Source organism: Lissotriton vulgaris, chromosome 4_1, assembly GCF_964263255.1.
Source record: "Lissotriton vulgaris chromosome 4_1, aLisVul1.2, whole genome shotgun sequence".
Taxonomy (NCBI): Eukaryota; Metazoa; Chordata; class Amphibia; order Caudata; family Salamandridae; genus Lissotriton; species Lissotriton vulgaris.
This window is the reverse complement of record NC_141691.1, coordinates 2,092,053,980-2,092,075,388: the sequence shown is the minus strand read 5'-3', so window position 1 is coordinate 2,092,075,388 and position 21,409 is coordinate 2,092,053,980. Positions and strand designations below refer to the sequence as shown.

Sequence of the window (21,409 nt, the reverse complement as noted above, 5' to 3'; positions counted from 1 at the left end):
CTGATCTGAAAGTATGTACCAGGAGCAGGTGATGTGTGTTACTTTAATCACACATAGTTTGCATTGAGTGTTGGAGTCAATATTGTTCAATGTGTTCAGCCATGGGAAGGATAGTGAGTGGATATAGATGGCAGTGCATAGTGTCTACAATGGTGACAGTAAACAAGGGGATACAATTATATGTCAATCTTTAACTGTACAGTCAACTGGTAGACACCACAGTACCACATGTGTTGTGGACAGTTGAGGCTATATCTCCCACATCAATTGGTGTCCTTTGGCTGCACTGGCAGAACCAGTGCAGCACTGCTCTAAGACGAATGTCTGACAAAATATCAACAGACAGAAAATCGACCTACAAACATATCGACACAGAAATATCGAAGTCAAAAATATTGAAGTCCTAGCTACATAAATGTAAGTACAAAAATATTCATGTTAAAAATATTGTTTTTTTAAATGTTTTAAAAATAATGTAAAAATAAGTAGAAAATACATATCATGTAAAAAATTATCAATATTAAAACATATTTAAAGAATAATAACTAATACGTATAATGGAAAAATTAATTAAACATCTACATATAAATTAATATAAGTATACTTACGCCACATATTGCAACAGTAGGGAAAGCGTTGGATAGCGTAGGGGTAAAAATTACTATTCCCACTCCAGTGAGTGCAACAGTAGGGAAAGCTTTGGATGCATAGGGGTAAAAATTACTATTCCCTCTCCAGTGAGTACAACAGTAGGGAAAGCGCTGGATAGCGTAGGGGTAACAATTACTATTCCCACTTAAGTGAGTGCAACAGTAGGGAAAGCGTTGGATGGCGTAGGGGTAACAATTACTATTCCCACTGCAGAGAGTGCAACAGTAGGGAAAGCGTTGGATAGCTTAGGGGTAAAAATGACTGTTCCCACTCCAGAGAGTGCAACAGTAGGGAAAACGCTGGATAGCATAGGGGTAAAAATTACTCTTCCAACTCCAGTGAGTGCAACAGTAGGGAAAGCGTTGGATAGCGTAGGGGTTATATTAAGATACTTATCAATTAAATAATTTTTTATCAAAAGAATAACATATTAAAATCAATTTACAAAACTATTATTAATAAATACCAATACATTAAAATTAATATATATATATATTTTTTATTTCTTTATTTCGGCAGTACATGCCATAATAGACAAGTATACCATCTTAAAAACCACATTTGTCAATTCATAAAAACATTAAAAACAGTATCAGTTTCAGCTATCAAAGATCTGCAGGACAGGAATTACCAAACAGTCCATGGTGTTTACAAAAAACAATTAAATAGATATTTTTATAAAGTGCATGTGCATTAACAGTTTTGAATAACGTTCAGCACTCCCCTACGTTTTAGCCACACCGCCGCCAGATATTTAGCAACGGCAAAAACAACTACAGATGACAAATTCGTTTTAAGTATGCGTAAGGCTTGCATACAATGTGTGATTCGCATGTTTTTACATAAGGGCACCAACCAGTACCTTCTCGCTCTCCGATATGCAGGGCAAAAGAACATAATATGTACTTCACTCTCAATATCACAACTGCAATTGGGACAGTTTTTCGAAGTAGCTGGCCGCCAATTGCATGTGAAAGCTCTAATTGGTAGTGTGCCGTACCTCCCCTGCAAATACAACTTTTTTGTAAAAGCCGGGAAGATAACATCTAGGACAGTTTCAAAGTGGTAAAAATCCTTCACCTTTAAAAAAGAGTCTGTTAAAGTGCCACTGTGGGTGCTAGATATCGAGACTGTTAATCTACTTTCATAAAAAGTTTAGACAGACTTTTTCGTGAGGTTCTCGGGCTGGCAGTTTCAGGTTTAAACCACATTTCCGAGATGCCCAATTTGATGAATTCATCTTTAATGTAAGCTAGTCAGGGAATTTTCCCCATAAAAGTTGTATTTAAAATCTCTAATAGTTCCTGTCTGTAAACAGAAAGCTCCGGGGTACTCCATAATCTCCTCCAAAACATTAAAGGCTTCAAGCCCACAACCTCATCAATCGGTCTAATGCCCATATCCAGTCTAATGGGTAGCAAGGGGGAGCTACTAGGGAGCATCAACCGTTGCCTTAGGAATTTATTTTCTGTGACAACAATCGTTGAACAACAGGCGTGCCCCCAGAGCTCACCCCCATAGCAGACAGCCCCTCTCCCTCTTGTTGTATAAATCTCCACTACAGGTCGAATAGGTTTTATTGTGGAGCTATTAGAGAGTTTTAGGATGCCTCCTATGAGCTGGGATTGCCTGAGTTGGGACTTTATTTGGTGAGGGGCCCACGTCATATTTTCGTTAAGAGTTCTCCCTAAATATTCAAAAATGTGAACTCTTTCCAGCCTTATTGTTCCAATGCACGGGTTAGGTCTAGTCCGTGCAGGGGGGTTGAAAATCATAAATTTGGTTTTCGTGGCGTTGATTTCCAACCCCCTATCCACACAAAATTCCACAAAGCCATCCAAACCCTCTGCATTCCCATTGGGGATTTTGAAAGCAGCAGGGTGTCATCTGCGAACATTATCGCCGGCACCCTGCTGCCAGAGAGCTTGGGCGCGTCGGTGTGATTTATACCATTTAGGTAGGAAATTACCCCATTGACATAAAGGCAAAACAGGGTAGGTGCTAGCACACAACCCTGTCTCACCCCCCTGTCAACAGAGAATTTTGCTGAAAGTTGGCTGTTTCTTCCACACCTAACCCGTGCGAAATTGTCCTGATGTAGGCGTATTAGAATGTGCAACAAATGGTGTGGGACGCCCAATTCGGCAAGAACAACCCAAAGCTTATGTCTTGGGACCAAATCAAAAGCTGCTCGTAAATCTACGAACACGGTATAAAGACTGCCCCCCTCAGAGTTAACCGACTTCCAAAATAACATATGCAACCGAAGTATCTGGTCCATAGTGGATAGTTTGTTTCTGAACCCTACCTGATATGGGCTTAGTATGGAATTTTCCTCCATCCAGTACTGAAGACGGTCCAGTATTAGTCTTCCGAAGATCTTTTGCGGGACGTCGATCAAACTGATCGCCCTGTAGTTGACTGGGAGCAGAGGTGAACACTTTTTAAATATAGGGACAATCTCTGCGCCCTGCCAAGTACCAGGAACTGGGGTCCCTCTCAGGACTGTGCTGTATATGACTAGGAGGTATGGGGCCAAAATTGCGGGTTGATGTTTAAAAAGATCCCCCGGTAGCTTGTCCAGCCCCGGGGCCTTCCCAATTGCCAATATGGATATAGCATTTTCGACCTCCTTTATCGTGAAGTCAATGGTATCCAATTGACATGTCTGATTTGACGGCATCTCCCCTAAAACTCCCTGCGGAATGGCAGGTCCTGATGTGTAGAGGGTGTGAAAGTGTCCTTCCCAAACACCTTCGGCTATGTTAGCCTCCACAGCTGCAGCTGGCTCTGCTGAGCCATTGTTTACAATGGACCAGAATCTTCGTAGGTCTCTAGTTGCGAGGGCGTTAGATAAGTCAGTTCAATTATCATGGTTCCATTCCTCTCTTGCATACTTCATTACGCATGTGTAATTAGCTCTCAAGGTCTGGACTATTGACTTGCTAGCCTTATTTTTAATAGAGGTGACAAGTGCGGTCTTAGCTCTTCTACAAGTGGAGTTATACCAGTTGGGGGTTATACCTTTTTGTGGCCGCTTAGCCGCGGGAGGGTAAAATACATCTGACTAAGCATGGGCGGAAAATCCGTTCCGCTCGCGAATTTTGCGGATTTTTGGTAAATTCGCAATCCGCGAGATTCGCGAATTTCCCGCAAAATCCGCACGCAGCGGATTTTTTTTTCTTGGTGATACAATTTTGCGGCGCGTGGCGTTTACTTACCGTCATTCAGCGTTGTTTTTCTCGATATTTTGCGAGTGCTGCGCCATTTTGGATCTTGCTGCGAGATCCCGCGGGAATTTGGCGAGCGCGATTACGTCATCGCGCCTTGCCAACTTGCACAGCGAGAGTTTGTCAACGCGAGTACGCCGTGATCACGTATCGCGGTACTTCGCAATTGCGAGCTTATAGATGCGGCGTGCAGCAACAATCTTGCACTCGCGAAAATAGAAAATTTGCAATTCTGCACAAGAAATCCACCAGCAAGCAGCATAAACCTTCTGGAAATGATGATTTTTATCTGAATAACTCCTCAGGTTGACATTTGCCTACACTTTTTTTGCGAGGAGTCCATTTTGGGGAGGGGGGGTGGGAGGAAGGAAGTGCCTCACAGTCTTCAACTTCCTGTTCCTGTCCAGCAGGCTCCTCCCAGTGCTTTGTCCATCTCCTGGTCACTTTTCATTTGGATCTGGAGCTGGAAGGATTACTTTTTGTGGATGCTGCTGGATATTTGGATTTGAGGCCTTTTTGACTTTCTTTGGATCACTTTTGGATTAGAAATTTCACAAGTAAGTTTGTTTGGGGCATTATAGTTGCTGCAACTACAATTTTGGAATTTTCGATTTTTGGGCTGTTTTGGGGCCTTTTGCCCAGGGGTACTCAGTGGTGGGTGGACTGAGTCTTTCTGTGGGGTGTTTTGAATTTAAACATCATGGAGGGGCTGGATGGCTTGGGATTGTGCTGATTTTTCTGTGATTTTCGTTTTTTTGGCCTGTTGTGGCATTTTCACCATGGGTAGTGAGTAGTGCATGGGCCTAGTCTTTCTGTGGGTTGTCTTGAATTTAAACATCATGGAGGGGCTGGATGGCTTGGGATTGTGCTGATTTTTCTGTGTTTTTCGATTTTTTGGGGGTGTTCAATGGGGACAGGCCATGTGGTTGGGGGCCATTTTGAGTGCTGCTACAGGCCCTGGCCATGTGCTGGGAGGGAGGGGGCCATTTTGAATGCAGGCAGTGTTCTCAGGCCTGCACCCATTTTGCCTAGCTTTCATCCATTATGGCCAGGGGTAGTGAGTAGTGCATGGGCCTAGTCTTTCTGTGGGCTGTCTTGAATTTAAACATCATGGAGGGGCTGGGTGGCTTGGGATTGTGCAGATTTTTCTGTGATTTTCGTTTTTTTGGCCTGTTGTGGCATTTTCACCAGGGGTAGTGAGTAGTGCATAGGCCTAGTCTTTCTGTGGGTTGTCTTGAATTTAAACATCATGGAGGGGCTCGATGGCTTGGGATTGTGCTGATTTTTCTGTGATTTTCGTTTTTTTGGCCTGTTGTGGACAGGCCATGTGGTTGGGGGCCATTTTGAGTGCTGCTACAGGCCCTGGCCATGTGCTGTGATGGAGGGGGCCATTTTGAATGCAGGCAGTGTTCTCAGGCCTGCACCCATTTTGCCTAGCTTTCATCCATTATGCCCAGGGGTAGTGAGTAGTGCATGGGCCTAGTCTTTCTGTGGGCTGTCTTGAATTTAAACATCATGGAGGGGCTGGGTGGCTTGGGATTGTGCAGATTTTTCTGTGATTTTCGTTTTTTTGGCCTGTTGTGGCATTTTCACCAGGGGTAGTGAGTAGTGCATAGGCCTAGTCTTTCTGTGGGTTGTCTTGAATTTAAACATCATGGAGGGGCTCGATGGCTTGGGATTGTGCTGATTTTTCTGTGATTTTCGTTTTTTTGGCCTGTTGTGGACAGGCCATGTGGTTGGGGGCCATTTTGAGTGCTGCTACAGGCCCTGGCCATGTGCTGTGATGGAGGGGGCCATTTTGAATGCAGGCAGTGTTCTCAGGCCTGCACCCATTTTGCCTAGCTTTCATCCATTATGCCCAGGGGTAGTGAGTGGTGCATGTGCCTAGTCTTTCCGTGGGTTGTCTTGAATTTAAACATCATGGAGGGGCTGGATGGCATGGGATTGTGCTGATTTTTCTGTGATTTTCGTTTTTTCGGCCTGTTGTGGACAGGCCATGTGGTTGGGGGCCATTTTAAGTGCTGCTACAGGCCCTGGCCATGTGCTGTGATGGAGGGGGCCATTTTGAATGCAGTCAGTGTTCTCAGGCCTGCACCCATTTTGCCTAGCTTTCATCCATTATGCCCAGGGGTAGTGAGTGGTGCATGTGCCTAGTATTTCTGTGGGTTGTCTTGAATTTAAACATCATGGAGGGGCTGGATGGCATGGGATTGTGCTGATTTTTCTGTGATTTTCGTTTTTTTGGCCTGTTGTGGACAGGCCATGTGGTTGGGGGCCATTTTGAGTGCTGCTACAGGCCCTGGCCATGTGCTGTGATGGAGGGGGCCATTTTGAATGCAGGCAGTGTTCTCAGGCCTGCACCCATTTTGCCTAGCTTTCATCCATTATGCCCAGGGGTAGTGAGTGGTGCATGTGCCTAGTCTTTCTGTGGGTTGTCTTGAATTTAAACATCATGGAGGGGCTGGATGGCATGGGATTGTGCTGATTTTTCTGTGATTTTCGTTTTTTTGGCCTGTTGTGGCCTTTTCACCAGGGGGTAGTGAGTGGTGCATGTGCCTAGTCTTTCTGTGGGTTGTCTTGAATTTAAACATCATGGAGGGGCTGGATGGCATGGGATTGTGCTGATTTTTCTGTGATTTTTGTTTTTTTGGCCTGTTGTGGACAGGCCATGTGGTTGGGGGCCATTTTGAGTGCTGCTACAGGCCCTGGCCATGTGCTGTGATGGAGGGGGCCATTTTGAATGCAGGCAGTGTTCTCTGGCCTGCACCCATTTTGCCTAGCTTTCATCCATTATGCCCAGGGGTAGTGAGTGGTGCATGTGCCTAGTCTTTCTGTGTGTTGTCTTGAATTTAAACATCATGGAGGGGCTGGATGGCATGGGATTGTGCTGATTTTTCTGTGATTTTCGTTTTTTGGGCCTGTTGTAGACAGGCCATGTGGTTGGGGGCCATTTTGAGTGCTGCTACAGGCCCTGGCCATGTGCTGTGATGGAGGGGGCCATTTTGAATGCAGGCAGTGTTCTCAGGCCTGCACCCATTTTGCCTAGCTTTCATCCATTATGCCCAGGGGTAGTGAGTGGTGCATGGGCCTAGTCTTTCTGTGGAGTGTCTTGAATTTTAAACATCATGGAGGGGCTGGATGGCTTGGGATTGTGCTGATTTTTCTGCGATTTTCGTTTTTTTGGCCTGTTGTGGCCTTTTCACCATGGGGTAGTGAGTGGTGCATGTGCCTAGTCTTTCTGTGGGTTGTCTTGAATTTAAACATCATGGAGGGGCTTGATGGCTTGGGATTGTGCTGATTTTTCTGTGATTTTCGTTTTTTTGGCCTGTTGTTGTGCCCTTTTCACCAGGGGTAGTGACTAGTGAGTGTTGCATGTGCCTAGTCTTTCTGTGGGGTGTCTTGAATTTAAGCATCATGGAGGGCATGGGATTGTGCTTATTTTTCTGATTTTTTTCGATTTTTTTGGGGTGTATAACTGAACTGATGTTCCTCGGTCTTCCAATGCTTTTAGGTGCACAAGACTCAAGAGAACCACCAGTGCCAGGAAGAAGTCCTGCAGCGGTGTGTGTGTGCAGCATAACGTTACGCGACGTCACGTCTGGCCTCAGACAACTCTACAATTCGTGCAACTGCGGCCTGCTGTCTGACCTGCTCTGAAGAAGATGGCCCCAAAAAAAGGTCTCCGTAGCTCCTCTAGCAAGAAAGTTGCTAGTAAGGAGCAGAAGAAGCAAGTTACCAAGGAGGCTGGTGTGCCGGGCGCCGCGTTTTTTGGGAGCAAAAAAAAAAGTACGCCTGCAGCAGCAGCAGGATCTGCTGGGGACCAAGCTGGGAGCAGCACCCCCCCTCCATTGGGTTCAGTGCCTCCACCACCACGCCAACTTAAGTCAAAGCCCTTGAGTGCTTCAGAGGCAGTCAGTGTACTTCATCAATCACCATCGACCAGTGATGTTGGCTCATCGCAAGAAAGTAGCAGCAATGTCCCTGAATCAACACAGGTTGTTGTAACTCATCTGACAAGTGTTGAACAACCACAGCCGCAACAACAACACCATGTGCAAGTACAAGCCCAAGTACATGTGGAAGGAGAGGCAGCGCAAGGAGATGCGCAAGCAGAGGTGCATGGAGGGTCACAAGTGCCCACAATAGTTGTTCCTCCCGAAGTAGGGGCACATCAGGAAATTGACAATCAAACCGAGGTATCATCTGAGGAAGCCACTCCATCTTAATCTGGATGAAGATTGGGAACCATCATCACGGCAGACTGAGAGTGAGGCACACCATGATCTGACAAAGATACCTAAGCGTAAAAGGAGGTCGTCGAAAAACTCATAGCTATGGAGTGTGATGAGACTCAACAAGAAGTGACGGATACTGCTGCTGATGAAGCCTCTCACGATGACGACGAGCCAGTCATCATAAAGGTCACTGCAGCCCCAGCGGGCATGCAGCAAAGAGACATTTTGACCCTATCCCGAGAAGCTGCTGAGCGTGATGATGATGTCGACGAGGAGGCAATGGAAACACAACAATCATTGGATTTGGAGTTAACTAGTACACCAACACCTACCGCTTCCATATTTCTTCCTCGCAAGAAGGGACCTCCATCCACCTCGACCTCAATTAGTGGTGGTGAAAGTGCAAAACGTACTGAAGTCCGGCAATCCACATCCTCCACTTCATCTGGCATTAGCAGCAGGACCACCACCACCAGTATCGCCGCCTCCTCCGGCCCCCAAAGACATTTCAAGTCTCCAGTTTTGGACTTCTTTAGTGTTTGCCCAAAAAAGGAAAACGTAGCCATTTGTAGCATTTGTAAGCTTCGAGTTAGTCGTGGTAAGTTTGGTACCAACTATGGTACCGGAGGCCAGAGAGGTCATCTTAGGAGAACGCACGCTGTCCAATGGTTTGCGCACCTAGACGCGATCAAGGAAGCCCGAATTGCACGTAATGAAAACGTTGATTTTTCATCTGATGATGACGAGGAGGAAGAAGACGATTCAAACACTTCACTTACACCCTGTACCCCTGTCAGCAGCACACCCCATGTGAGGCACACTAAGAGTGTGGGAGAGAGTGAGACACCAATGCGAAAAAGTTCATCAGCGAGCGTAACTGGGTCGAAGATATCATCATCATCCCGTAAATCCTTGGTCCAGGGCAACATTAAAAAGATGTTGTCTACAGAAGCGCAATATGAACGCAACCACCCACTGACGCGTCTGTATAACACTAAGCTGGCTAAAATGCTAGCTCTGGACCTTCTCCCTTTTTCTTTTGTAGAAGGGGTTGGTTTTCTAGAATTAGTGGCAGCGCTCTGCCCTAAATGGAAGGTTCCTAGCCGGTTCTATTTTGCCCGAGTTGCGGTTCCAGCACTACATGAAGATGTTCTGGAGGTGATTGGGGCAGCTTTGCAGAAGAGTGCTGTTCACACTATACATCTGACAACAGACATGTGGACCAGTGGCGCAGGCGCTGATTACATGTGCATCACTGCACACTGGGTCTCTTTTTCAGGGGTTAAAGCAAAGCTAAACGCAGGTGTTTACCCGGACATTGTTTTTAAAGCTGCTCGGAAACATGCAACAGTAGCCATGTTTGGTTTGGAGAAACGTCACACAGCACAAAACATTTTGGATCTGTTTAACACAAAGGTCCTTGACTGGCTGTCCCCCAAAAAACGCCAGGTTGGTTATGTTTCCACGGACAATGGCGCCAATATACTTAAGGCCATGCAGCTGGGTGACTATTTCAGAGTGCCGTGTTTGGCGCACTGTATAAACCTGGTTGTCAAAAAATTCTTGAGTGATAAAGACAGTGCAGCGTACAGAGTAGTGGACACCTGCCGAAAAATGTGCAACCATTTCAGCCATTCTTTTAAGGCCCGGAAGCATCTGAGGAGCCTGCTATATGAACGTCAAATGCCAGTGAAAGCACTCACCAGGAGGTGGTAACACGTTGGAACTCAACCTTCTACATGCTTGAGCGTCTGTATGAGCAGTATACGGTACTCGATCACTATTTCTTAACACAGGGAACAGCTCAGAAGGAGGACCTGAGGATGGGTGCGGCGCAATGGAACATAGTTAAAAGCCTGACACGCATGCTTCGTCCTTTTGAGTTCTTCACGCGTGCAGTCAGCAAGGAGGACTGTAATTTGGGAAAAGCTATCCCATTGTTGTATATGCTGGAGCACCAACTGAAGGAGATGTGTTCTGTGTTTGAAAAAGATGAAGAAAACCAAGACCCTTTTGTTCTGGCTGAGAAATTATTAGAGCACCTACAAGGTGATGAACGTCTTAAAATGATTCACTCAAACCAGCATTACATTTGTGCTACTATTCTGGATCCACGCTACAAAAAGGCGCTGGCAGGCCAAGCATTCTTTCCTTTTGCTGATGAAGATGTTACAAAGTACAAACAGTGGCTAGCCTCCTCAGCCAAGAGGTTTGAAAGAGAACGGCAGCAAATTGAAGGAAAAGGCAGTACATCAGCATCAGCAGGCCATCCCCAGTCACAACAATCCACTTCTGCACCTGTGGCTGCGGCACAAGTGACCTCTCAGCCGTTAAAGAGACCGGCAACCGGATCATCTGCACCACCTGACACAACAGTAACATTGGAGGCTGAAGAGAATTGGCTAGCTCGGCTTGGGTTTGGTTCTCAAAAGGTCACAGCAACAGCTAAGCAAAGTGGAGGAACCTTGGAGGAGAACCTTGAGTCGATGGTGAAGGACTATCTGAATGACTCAACAGAGGTCTATGCTAATGCTGACCCATTGGCGTATTGGCATGGGAAAAAAGAATTGTGGCCACAGCTCTCCAACCTGGCTTTAAACTACTTGTCTTGCCCACTCGCAAGCGTGTCTTCTGAACGTGTTTTCAGTGCTGCTGGTGGCATTGTAACTTCCAAACGGAGCCGCCTCTCGCCCAAAAATGTGGAGAGGTTAACAATGATCAAGATGAATCAGCACCTCATACCACCAGATTTCAGAGTACGAGAAAGCGCGCCGGATGAAGACGAGGTGGACAGCAACATAGATGAGGGAATTTCTTCTCAGGTGACACTGAGCTCACCCTGCCTGAATTCGCAGAGTTTGATGACGAAGCCTTATTCTTATTCATGGACCGTGATACCGAGCCCTGAAAATGAGACAACGAATCAATAACTTTCTTTTTCGTCCTTATTCACTTTTATTCCTGTGTGTCTGTCTTTCTTTGTTGTGCACAGTTAATATAATTCAAACTTTAATCACATAATCACAAAAACAAGCCCATCAGCAGAACTGTCTTCACTTGTTTGCTAATTGATTTGAAGGTGCCGCAGTCTGCATTCCTCAGGTTCACAAGTTCACAAGAACATGCTCCTCTATCCTCCTCCTCCAGACTCCTATTTCCATCAAAGCAGAGGGCTGGTTTACGCCCAATGAATAAAGACTCAGCACTTGTGGGGGTGTTGTTCTACCTCTTTGCAGGTGAGTTGACGGCTCTGGGGCCATTGCTGGGAAGCTCTAATACCGGATAAAAGTGGTTTGGCCCAAATCCGAGGCGGATTTTTTTTTGTGTTTTTGCTGACTTGCTTGCCTTTGAGGTGCTCTTAGGGGGGGGGTCCGTCTGCTTGTGGGTGAGTTTCGGGGTCTGTGAGCACTGCTGGGACACTCTAATCTTGATTGCATTTGCTTTTCAGGAAATCCGTGGTGGCAAACCGGACTTACGGCCTAGCTACACAGCGCGTTTGGACCGAAGGCCGAGAAATATTGTAAGTAGGAGATGTTGCTTTTGGCCTGTTTAGGGGTGTTATGCTTTTTGGCGGGTGGGTTGGCGGGTCTTGGGGCATTCCTGGGAAGGTCTAATACCGGGTAGAAGTGGTTGGGACAAAATCCACGCCGATTTTTTTTGTGCTATTTCTGACATTTTGCTCAATGTAGCATTTTCGGGGGCCTGTTTGGGGGGCTTCCTGGTGTTTGTGGGTGTGTTTCGGGGTCTGGGAGCACTGCTGGCTATGGATACTTTACTTTGCAAGAGGTTTGAAGCAAATCCATGGTGGCAGAGGGGAGTTAGGGCCTAGCTGCAGAGCGCGCGCGGAGTGATTTGGGAAATTTGGAAAAAAATGACTAAGTCCCCATTTTTGTACTTTTGCTCTTTGGCTGTTTGGGGGTCTTCTACTCGTTTTCTCCTGGGTTGACAGCTCTGGGGCCATTGCTGGGAAGCTCTAAAACCGGATAAAAGTGGTTTGGACCAAATCCGAGGCGGAATTTTTTTTGTGTTTTTGCTGACTTGCTTGCCTTTGAGGTGCTCTTAGGGGGGGTTCCGTCTGTTTGTGGGTGAATCTCGGGGTCTGTGAGCACTGCTGGGACACTCTAATCTTGATTGCATTCGCTTTTCAGGAAATCCGTGGTGGCAAGCCGGACTTATGGCCTAGCTACACAGCGCGTTTGGACCGAAGGCCGAGAAATATTGTAAGTAGGAGATGTTGCTTTTGGCCTGTTTGGGGGTGTTATGCTTTTTGGCGGGTGGGTTGGCGGGTCTTGGGGCATTCCTGGGAAGGTTTAATACCGGGTAGAAGTGGTTGGGACAAATTCCACGCCGAAAAGCCTTTTGGCACTTTTTGTAACTTAGGGTTCGTTAGGGTTAGCCCTAGCAGCAGGATTGCATGTGTTTCGGGGTGTTCTAGATTTTTGCAACTGAGTTCTGGGGTCTTAGAGCACTCGTGAGAATGTGTAATTTTGGTTGCAAGTCATTTGAAGAAAATCCATGGTGGGAAAGGGGGGATTTGGCATAGTTAAAGAAAGCCTTTGCCACTATTCTTAACTTAGGGTTCGTTAGGGTTAGCAGTATTTCTATTGCATGTGTTTGGGTGGGGGGGTTTTCGAGTCTTGGAGCAATGCTGGCTATGGATCCTTTTGCTTGGTTGCTTGCAAGTGGTTTGAATGCAATCCACGGTGGGTAAGGGGGTATTTGGGCCTACTTTTACTTTCAAAGTATGTTTTGTCACCAGTTTTCTGCTAGGCCTCGTTTTTTGCGATTTGATTGGGGGTCTTCTACATTTTTGCGACTGGCTTTAGTAAGGGTCTGGGTGGGAGCACTGCTGGGAAGATCTAATTTTGTTCTAAAACACAGTTTACAGTACACCTAGCTTGAGGGGAAAGATCCGCTACATTAATTTGCCCATATTTATTTATCCTTCAAAAGGTGACTCAGACAGAGTACGCACTGTCAAAAATATTGTACTGTCTACTAGGAAAATCAAAGTGTGACGTTTTGCACTCCACAGCCTACATACCTTATATTTATTTATCAGTGGTGTTGTAATATTATATCACTTCCTGTTTTTCGTTGAATAATTACAGGACGGGTTTCAGTCTGTGCAATGGGGAAAAAAGGATGGAATCAGGCTTCACATTAGCGAGCCGCAATTCAGCATCCGCCAGGCAGGCAGTGGACAGGGTGTCTTCTGGTCACCAACATTGATGGACGAAGCGTCAGATGGAATGGAGGAGTGCCGCTAATAAGAGGAATTTTTTTCTGCATGCAACTTACTTACCAATTTCAACAGGACAACTACAACAACATACAGATACAGTATCCATTGTTTCTTTCTATGACTGTGACTGCATTTCTTGGATCTCTCTCTGCTTCTAAATTGATCCTTTAACACATCACTTAGTCCACTCCACTATCACATCTGCACCACACATAGTCATTTGTAAGTGCTCCTACGTAATTCGCAAGTCGCAGCACGCCCCAGCCCGTAGAGGACTGGGATGGCCCCAATGATGAAGCATGTCACCAAGGGGCAACCCTGGTGAGTGAGGGGACACCTAGAAAAAGAGCAATTTCTCTGTTTCTATCTACTATACCTTCCAGACCAACCCCATTGAGTGTTGTGAATGGATTTATAGTGACCAGCAAGGCTCTCAGGTTTCTGGCAACAGAGACCTTATCTTGAATATAGTTATCAATATTTCCACACACGCCCTGTACTGTCGCATTCTTTCTTCCACAGTTGTCGAAAGTACTACTTACTTTTCACTGACATGCATGCAGTAGTGCATGCACTTTCAAAGATTGATGGATAGGTTTGTACCCAAAGATTTGTTTATGTTCGCAATTGTTTGTCCATGCTGTGCTATTTTTTCTTGTCTCCCAAAACCTTTCCCAAAAACCCCCGTACCCATCCATTTTTCAAACCCTAACCCTCTTCCCCCGGGCTGTGTGGTTTTGATTGATGTGTGACTAAATTACAGCAATAATTCCACACACTTGCTGGGGAAGATAAGGTGATACCAACAGGCTGGTGAAGAAATCCGAGGATATATTCTTACTCTGCTTGACAAAGACCCATGGCTAATGTCAAAGAACTTCAACCGAATTAGTAGTTATACTTTACCATTTGTTAGGCTACAATGTGGCACTGTTCTAGTGTACTGTCACCTGCTATATTCTCTATTGTACCGTTGTATTGCTCAGGAGGACAAACCAGATTTCATTTTCTTTTTTTTCATAGGCATGCAACTGCCACTGTGTCACACCACTAGTACCACCGCTATGAGGAAATTTTATCCGCCCAGGATTGCCAACCTTATTCGCTGTTTCCCGTGGAGCCAGCCCTGGGCCTAGCCCTACTTGCAAACAGAAATTACAGGTAAGATAGGCGTTTGGTTGGAGGTAGTATAACGGAGTATTAGGAGAGACGAGAGATTGATGGTAGTACTACTAAAGTCCTAGGACTAGTCAGGAAAACAAACTTACTGTTAAACCCCCACCCACCAGACTCAAAAGCAGTAAAAAACAGGTATGGTCAGATAAAGTTTCAAAAAGTATATTTTTATAGCCCTAACAAAATAATCTCCCGCAAGACCCTCCCTAACCCCAACGATTGTCCTTCAAAAGTCCCCAAAAAACCCAACTCCCAATTCCCACCCCCCAAAAGTCTCTAAAAAAGGGGCAAGGGACACTATGGCAGGGTGCTGTTGGCTTTAGCAGCCAGGGCATCATGCTCCTTGCGGAGGGTGGCAAGTTCGAAGCGGAGGCCCTCCACCAAGTTCGTATAGTTCAGGACCTCCTGCTCCAGGTAGGACAGTCTGAGGGATAAGCGGCGCCGGTGTGCCTTGCAAATCCTGTGGGGGGCAGCTGCTGTCTTTGCTGCTCGGCGGTGGCGTTTGGCTTTGGTAGCCCGGCTCCGTACCGCTGGAGCACTGCGCTGGCTGGCAGCCCGCACGGAGGAGGATGCAGCTGTCCCCGTGGACGTTGTTGTTGTACCAGACTGCGTCTCCTCCTCCTCCAGGGCCACCAGCCGCCGATATTCAGAGACAGTGGCATCCAGCCTCCGTTGCCGGGCCATTCGAGCCAGCTCCTTCCTCCTTGATGGTCTCTTGGATTTGGAAGGAGCAACTACATGAAGAAAGAAAGACATAGTCTGTAACAAATGCTCCTTAAGATTAACACAAAATGATTGAGCAGAAAGTTGTCACAGTACAAGTAGCAAATTGAAAGCACAGTACATAACTATTGAGGACAGTATCTATGTAACCTCCGACTTCTTCATCCTTGCTCTAACATTAGTGGGAGTTTAAGGAACAAATTCTACAAGCACTATGGACTTCCATTACAGTCGACTATGACAGTACACCAGTCTTATTCTTCTTCTTCTCTCTTGTTTAGGAAAATTGGTACGTTATCTTATGCAAGCCGGCATAATGCCAGCGCAGTGAACTTGCACCAGAGAAAAACAGACGCACACCATGGTGAGTGAGACAGACTTGCGTTACTGTACCGGTCCAGTACATGCAGGTGGTGAAGCTCTTACTTTTCTATTACGGGTGGCACAGAGAATACTCTGTTAAAAGGGCTACTGCTTAATTAATTTAGCTTTCACCCTACAGTGCAAATGAGTATTAGAAAAGGAAAATAAAGAAGCTAAATAATCTGATTATCTATCACTTCACATGGGATGTATTTGATGACATATGGGATGACTTTAGGTGCTTTGCTTATTATTGAGTGAACAGTGATACCCCCACACATGAATGACGTACTACTACTAAACTAAAGTTATTAAGAGAGGTAGGGAGTGTCCACCGTAATAACCGGATATATGCAGTGCTTGCAGTTGCAATACAAACTACTACTACTATTCATGGTAGTATTTGGACAAAATTACAACTTCTTTTCCTTGCCTTTCCTACACTGGAACGGACGTGCGGGTGCGGTGTTACATGCTCTTCAAAGTAACACTTAGTTCATCCAGTGACCGTCTACTCTCTCTAGATACACATATGCTATCTAAGAGTCAGATAGTACCATGAATGATCCAGGCATCCATCCATTCAAAGTATATGCACACATACAGTTTCTGTTTCACCCACCCAGGCTGTTCTCCTTCCACCCATCCTTGCTTCATCATTCACCCAGCCATGCACCATACCATATTCTTTCCTTCCCAGCCACCTCGGGGACCAAGCAAACACATATCATTCTTCTTTGCCAGTCATCATTACATTTCTCGTCCTTCCACACTTACTTACTTACTTACACCCTTCTTTCGCTTTTCGTTCATCCCTTCCATCAAGTTCACATCAGATCTGAATGGGATTCTTCTCGCCAAAAACTTCACAGCTAAGTCGAAGTACATTTAGAGGAGGCTACTGTGAGAAGGTGGCCTGATATGCAGTGCTCACTATTCTAGTGAACACTATGTATCAGTCCAGCAACCCTTATTGATGATTGGTTGTAAGTCAACCTTATAGACCAGCTATCCTAGTAGCGTGGATACGAGCAGTCTAAGGCTAAAGACTCGAGAGGGCGTGTTAAGCCAGCTGTTATACCACACATATACCCCTTGAACACCAAGTAAAAGGACACCACACAAGTGTTATGAAAATAAACAGTGTATTTATTAGAATCACAACAGCCCTGTACTCTTTATGAGGACAGGGTACTAAGCACAAAACAAAACTCTTACGAAAATACTTAAGTTAGCACAGTATATACAAATGCCCGAGGGGCACGGAAAACCATATACTCTGAAAGTGGGATGCGAAATTACTAGCAGGTAAGTACAGTACTAATAGGCTTTGGAATCGCTAGGACTTGACTATAGAATCGTTAGATTACTTCTAGGAGACCCAGGGGACTCGGGTGCAGAGTGTGCACTCTCACGCGTGATGCGGGACAAAGTCTATGGTAGCTAGATTTCACAGAGTTAGGGTTCTCGGGCGAACCCGACCTGGTAGGAGGAAAACGAAAGTGGATTCTGACCCTTGGATAGTGAGGCTATGCTGGGGCACCGAAATGCCGAAGTTACCTAGCCCAGGGGCTGCAGCTGCATAGGTCTGAAAAGACGTCGGGAATCCTCGTAGACGGACCAGGAGCCGGAAGAAAAGATGCTGGCCGGTGACCAGTGAAGAGAGTTCGGAGTGATCCAAGCCTGGATCTTGAAGATGGACGATACCTGAAAGCAGAGGGGACCAAGTTCGTGACTACTAGCCAGTAGTCAGGTGGCACCAGGAGGGCACCGGGTGGTAGTCACCTCGACTAGGTAAGTGGGCGACGCTGGGCTCTGCAGATCTCACGGACCAGGAGGCGTTGTCGGCGACCAGGATGGAGGAGCGAGCTGTCCCACGATGATTGAAGCTGTCGGCGTCGCTGGACCCAGGATTGGGCAACAAAGCCTTGGCTAATTCAAGCCCACGCGGTGGACCTAAAATGGCGTCTTGAGTGGACCAGGAGGGTCCGGGGTGCTCCTCTTTTGGAAGGGAGCAAGGGCCAGTCTGGAGCAACCAGACCAGCAGCAGTGATGTCGTCGGGCGTCGTTAGAGAAGGCCACAAGCCAGCGGGCTAGTAGCCAAACAACGCGGTGAGCAGCAAAAAGCAGAAGGGCCCCACGCAGATCGTGGAGATGCTGGAGGGCTGATCTTCGGTGCTGGAGCTGCTCAGGGTCGGGGCTTCTCGGACCCCATAGCACTCACCAGTGGATTACTCGGCGGGCTTGCTGTGAAGATGTCGTGCAGTCTTGAAGATGGCCGGTCCCTCGAGGTCTCGTCGCACTCACGATTCCCAGCTTTGCTGAAGAGATGAGTAGAGGTCAGAGGTGCCAGGGAAGCCGGTTCTCGTCGAGCTGGGCAGTCGGATTCCGGAGGAAGGACTTGCAGCAGACCGCAGTGTTTCTTAGGATGGTGCCCGCTTGATGCAGGGTGACTACTCCTTAGCCACAAGGGAGAATCTTGAAGAAGAAATCTTGAAGTCCTTTCGAAGAAAGTCGTGTCTTGATTCCAAAGATGATCTAATTTGAACAGGGGGCCCGCTCCTATCTTTATACTAAGAAAAGGGGCTGACCCGGTGACTAGGTCCTGCCTATGGGTGGGACTAGGAGGGGGGTGGTTACACCCCTCTCCCATGCCGGACTTCCCCCAGGCCAGGGGCTGGTGTGCCCCTGGAACTGGTTCTGACCGGCCTATGCGTAGTGAGCACCGGGGTGCCACTCAGCAGTCACCTTTCTGTAAAGCCCTGCCTACCCAGGATACACAAAACCCTGTCTGGGATGGTGCTAGCACCGCCCCTGACAGGAAACCCTTTGTCCAGGCTCCCCTCGCTGGAAGGACTCCCAGCTGCAGGGGGTCAGACTTGTGTCTGTGGTGGCAGCGTCCATTTTGTGGAGCTGAGGCTTCGCTTAACTTTAACCGGGGTTCACAGTTACATACATGTCGTGTCCCTCTAGAAGGGTGGAATGCTAACCCCGTCGCCAGAATTGGCGAGGGGTTAGTATTCCAATTCGTATGACACCTTACTCGACATGTTTTGATAAAGCAATACCAAAGATAGAATTTAACGGCGAGGATTATAATGCACTTAAGAGTATATGGTATGCGTTATCATGGAACAGCTATTAGGACTTGGTTCCGCAAGCTGCAGACGGGCTCAGCTCATGCCAGAGCACCATCTCACACGATTCCAAGCACTCTGCCTTCAGGATTGTTAAGGCCTGTCATAGGAGTGACTGATAGGAATCTGTGTGTCCATTTTTAGGGTTAGATATAGGTATACTATATCTAAAGCAAAGGGTGATTACACCACCTTGCCCCAGCTGTCGTGCAGCCAGTTGTGTCAGATTAAGATGGCCATCCAGGGGTGGCATAATACATGCTTCAGCCCCTGGTAGGTCCTGGGTACACCTATGCCCTGGGTTACAGGGTCTGATAAGGTGGCCCAGTTCCAATTGGATAATGCACCTAAGGTACACATGTCAATTTAGTGAGAGAACAGCTAGGCTGTGGGTCTGATTGGCAGGCCCACAGCCAGAGAAAGTCGTAAACCAGTGAAACAAAAGCAAAAAATCTGGGTGATCATAGGATTGCAGGCCCTACTCTCCTACAGCTACTACCTGGTTTATTTATAATACACCCGTGCAGAAAGCACACTCTGCAGTCTTCAATCTCAAATGAGTAAGGAATGTATAGCTTACCTCTGCCCGCCACCACCGTGTCATCCCCCACAGATTTGTCCGGCACTTCCACCGCCTCCTCCCAGAGTTGTCCTCGTCGAATGCCACCACCACCTCGACGCTGGCCCCGCCTCCAGATGTTCCACCTACAAAGTACATTTAATAATGTTAGAATACACCACTCACTACTATATAATATTTGGTCTAGGAGGAAGAAAGAAATGTGAAAAAAACAGTATACAATTTAATAATTTGTGACTGTCTACTCTAAAGTAAAAATGTCCCTTTTTTCCAGGGAAGGCTGTTGTCTTGCTGCACTTTTTGGCACAACTGATGAATGCTTGCTTTTTATTTTTAACACGCACCACTTTTTCTCCTAACAGACAGAAGCTTGACTTCTAAGAACACGAGCAGGATCAAGTTCAAACCAGGTGAGAGCTCGGCTCGACCACAAGAAATGTGTCCAATTAATCGTCAGCACTAAGCACTTTTCCATTTCCAGTTAAACGTTTACTTTTATGACAAACTTGATTTCAATAAATGTGTTTACTTTTAATAAAGCTTTTAAACTTAAATAGACTCTGTGGTTTTTGGTCCTCCAGACTAGAGTGGATGAGCTAAAGGTTTTGGAATTTTTGCAAGCATAAGTCCGTGCCTCTGCCATCGGTGACTTTGGGAGCTAAATGACTCTGCCACACTATCTAGTCAGTAAGGAGATTGGGGGTTCAACTACAAAGTCTGTTATCACTGAGGTATGTGGAAAGTCTAACAGCACCTATTATAATTGATAAGCTAAGCAATGCATTATTTAGTGTCCATAGTTCTGTTTGTGCAGATTTGTCCCTGCAACAGTAGTAGAATGGATTGTCCTCCTATCCAAACCAAAAGTAAAGTAGTATCTTATTCTTTCTTGGTGGTCATTCACCTTTTTATTGTTGGCAATTGTCAAAGCATAAACATTTAGAATACTTGAAAAGACATTATGGACAATCCCAGAGGACTGGACTCAGTGCATAGAGCTATTGCTGACTAGAATGGGAGTCCAATGTAAATGCCAAATGTGCAATCTTAGTTAGCTACACAGACAGACTAATAAGAATAATCTAGTAATACCACACGGAGTCATAGTCGAGGCAGGATAAGAATTTAGATCCTGTCTACAAGAAGATCAAAGCCTGCCCGGTCCTGGCCTGCATCATCAACAGCACCCTCCTCCTCCTCCTCCTGTGTCCTCCTCTTGCCCCTGGGGGAAGCTGATGTACAACACGAAAGAAAGAAAAACAGAAAACATGGATGATATTTGTCAACCAAATCAAACATTTCAAAAGAACCAACAAAATATTTTTGCGAAATAGCAAATAGACAACTACTCCACGGGATATATTATTGACCAATCTCATGTGGTCGACTATGTTATTACTTTAGTATTGCTTGATTTGCGGACCGTTGAATTGGAAATTACCTTATGTAACTCACTAAACAAAGTACTAAAAAGGTTTGCCTAGGATTGGCAGGCAGCAGTCCGCAGCACGCGAAGTGACAGCCAAAGTCCAACGTGATTGAAGATCAGCAACAACACTAAAGTTTCCTACTACATTAACCAGTCATTAAAATACTCAAACTATCAATCCACCACCACTATTTCTTCTTATCGCCATGTGTACAAAGGAAGGACTGGACTTGAGTCTGTATTGGCTGATTTAGAAGCCCCTTGCGGCTCTTTTGCTCCATTGTTGTGTGACTTTTGTGACGCAGCGGCACCACAAAAGAGGCGCAATGGTGCGGCGTATATTAACAACGTGGCGCATATGGGAGATGCATCACGTTGTAAAGCCCTGCGCCAATAGGGGGCGTTCCGGCGCAAGGGAGGGCGTTCCTGCGCAGGAACGCATCCTAAAAGTGGCTGAGGGAAATCTACAAGATTTCAATCAGTCACTTTGAGGACAATGATGGTTGACTCAAACCCTGCGCCTGCTTGAAGCAGACGTACGGCTTGACGCAGCATTGGGGAGATAGGGCACCTCAGAGCATTGATGGAGCTGCACCATCGTTGCGACGCAACTCCAGCAATGCGCCGCCTTTACGGCACA

At 46.3% G+C, this 21,409-nt stretch overlaps 1 long non-coding RNA gene across 1 annotated transcript in view; it reads right to left on the bottom strand.

Annotated features, from left to right (window-relative positions):
- LOC147725105 (uncharacterized) overlaps positions 1-21,409 on the bottom strand; it is a 149,713-nt gene that overhangs the window by 65,439 nt on the left and 62,865 nt on the right. The window lies entirely within an intron of this gene.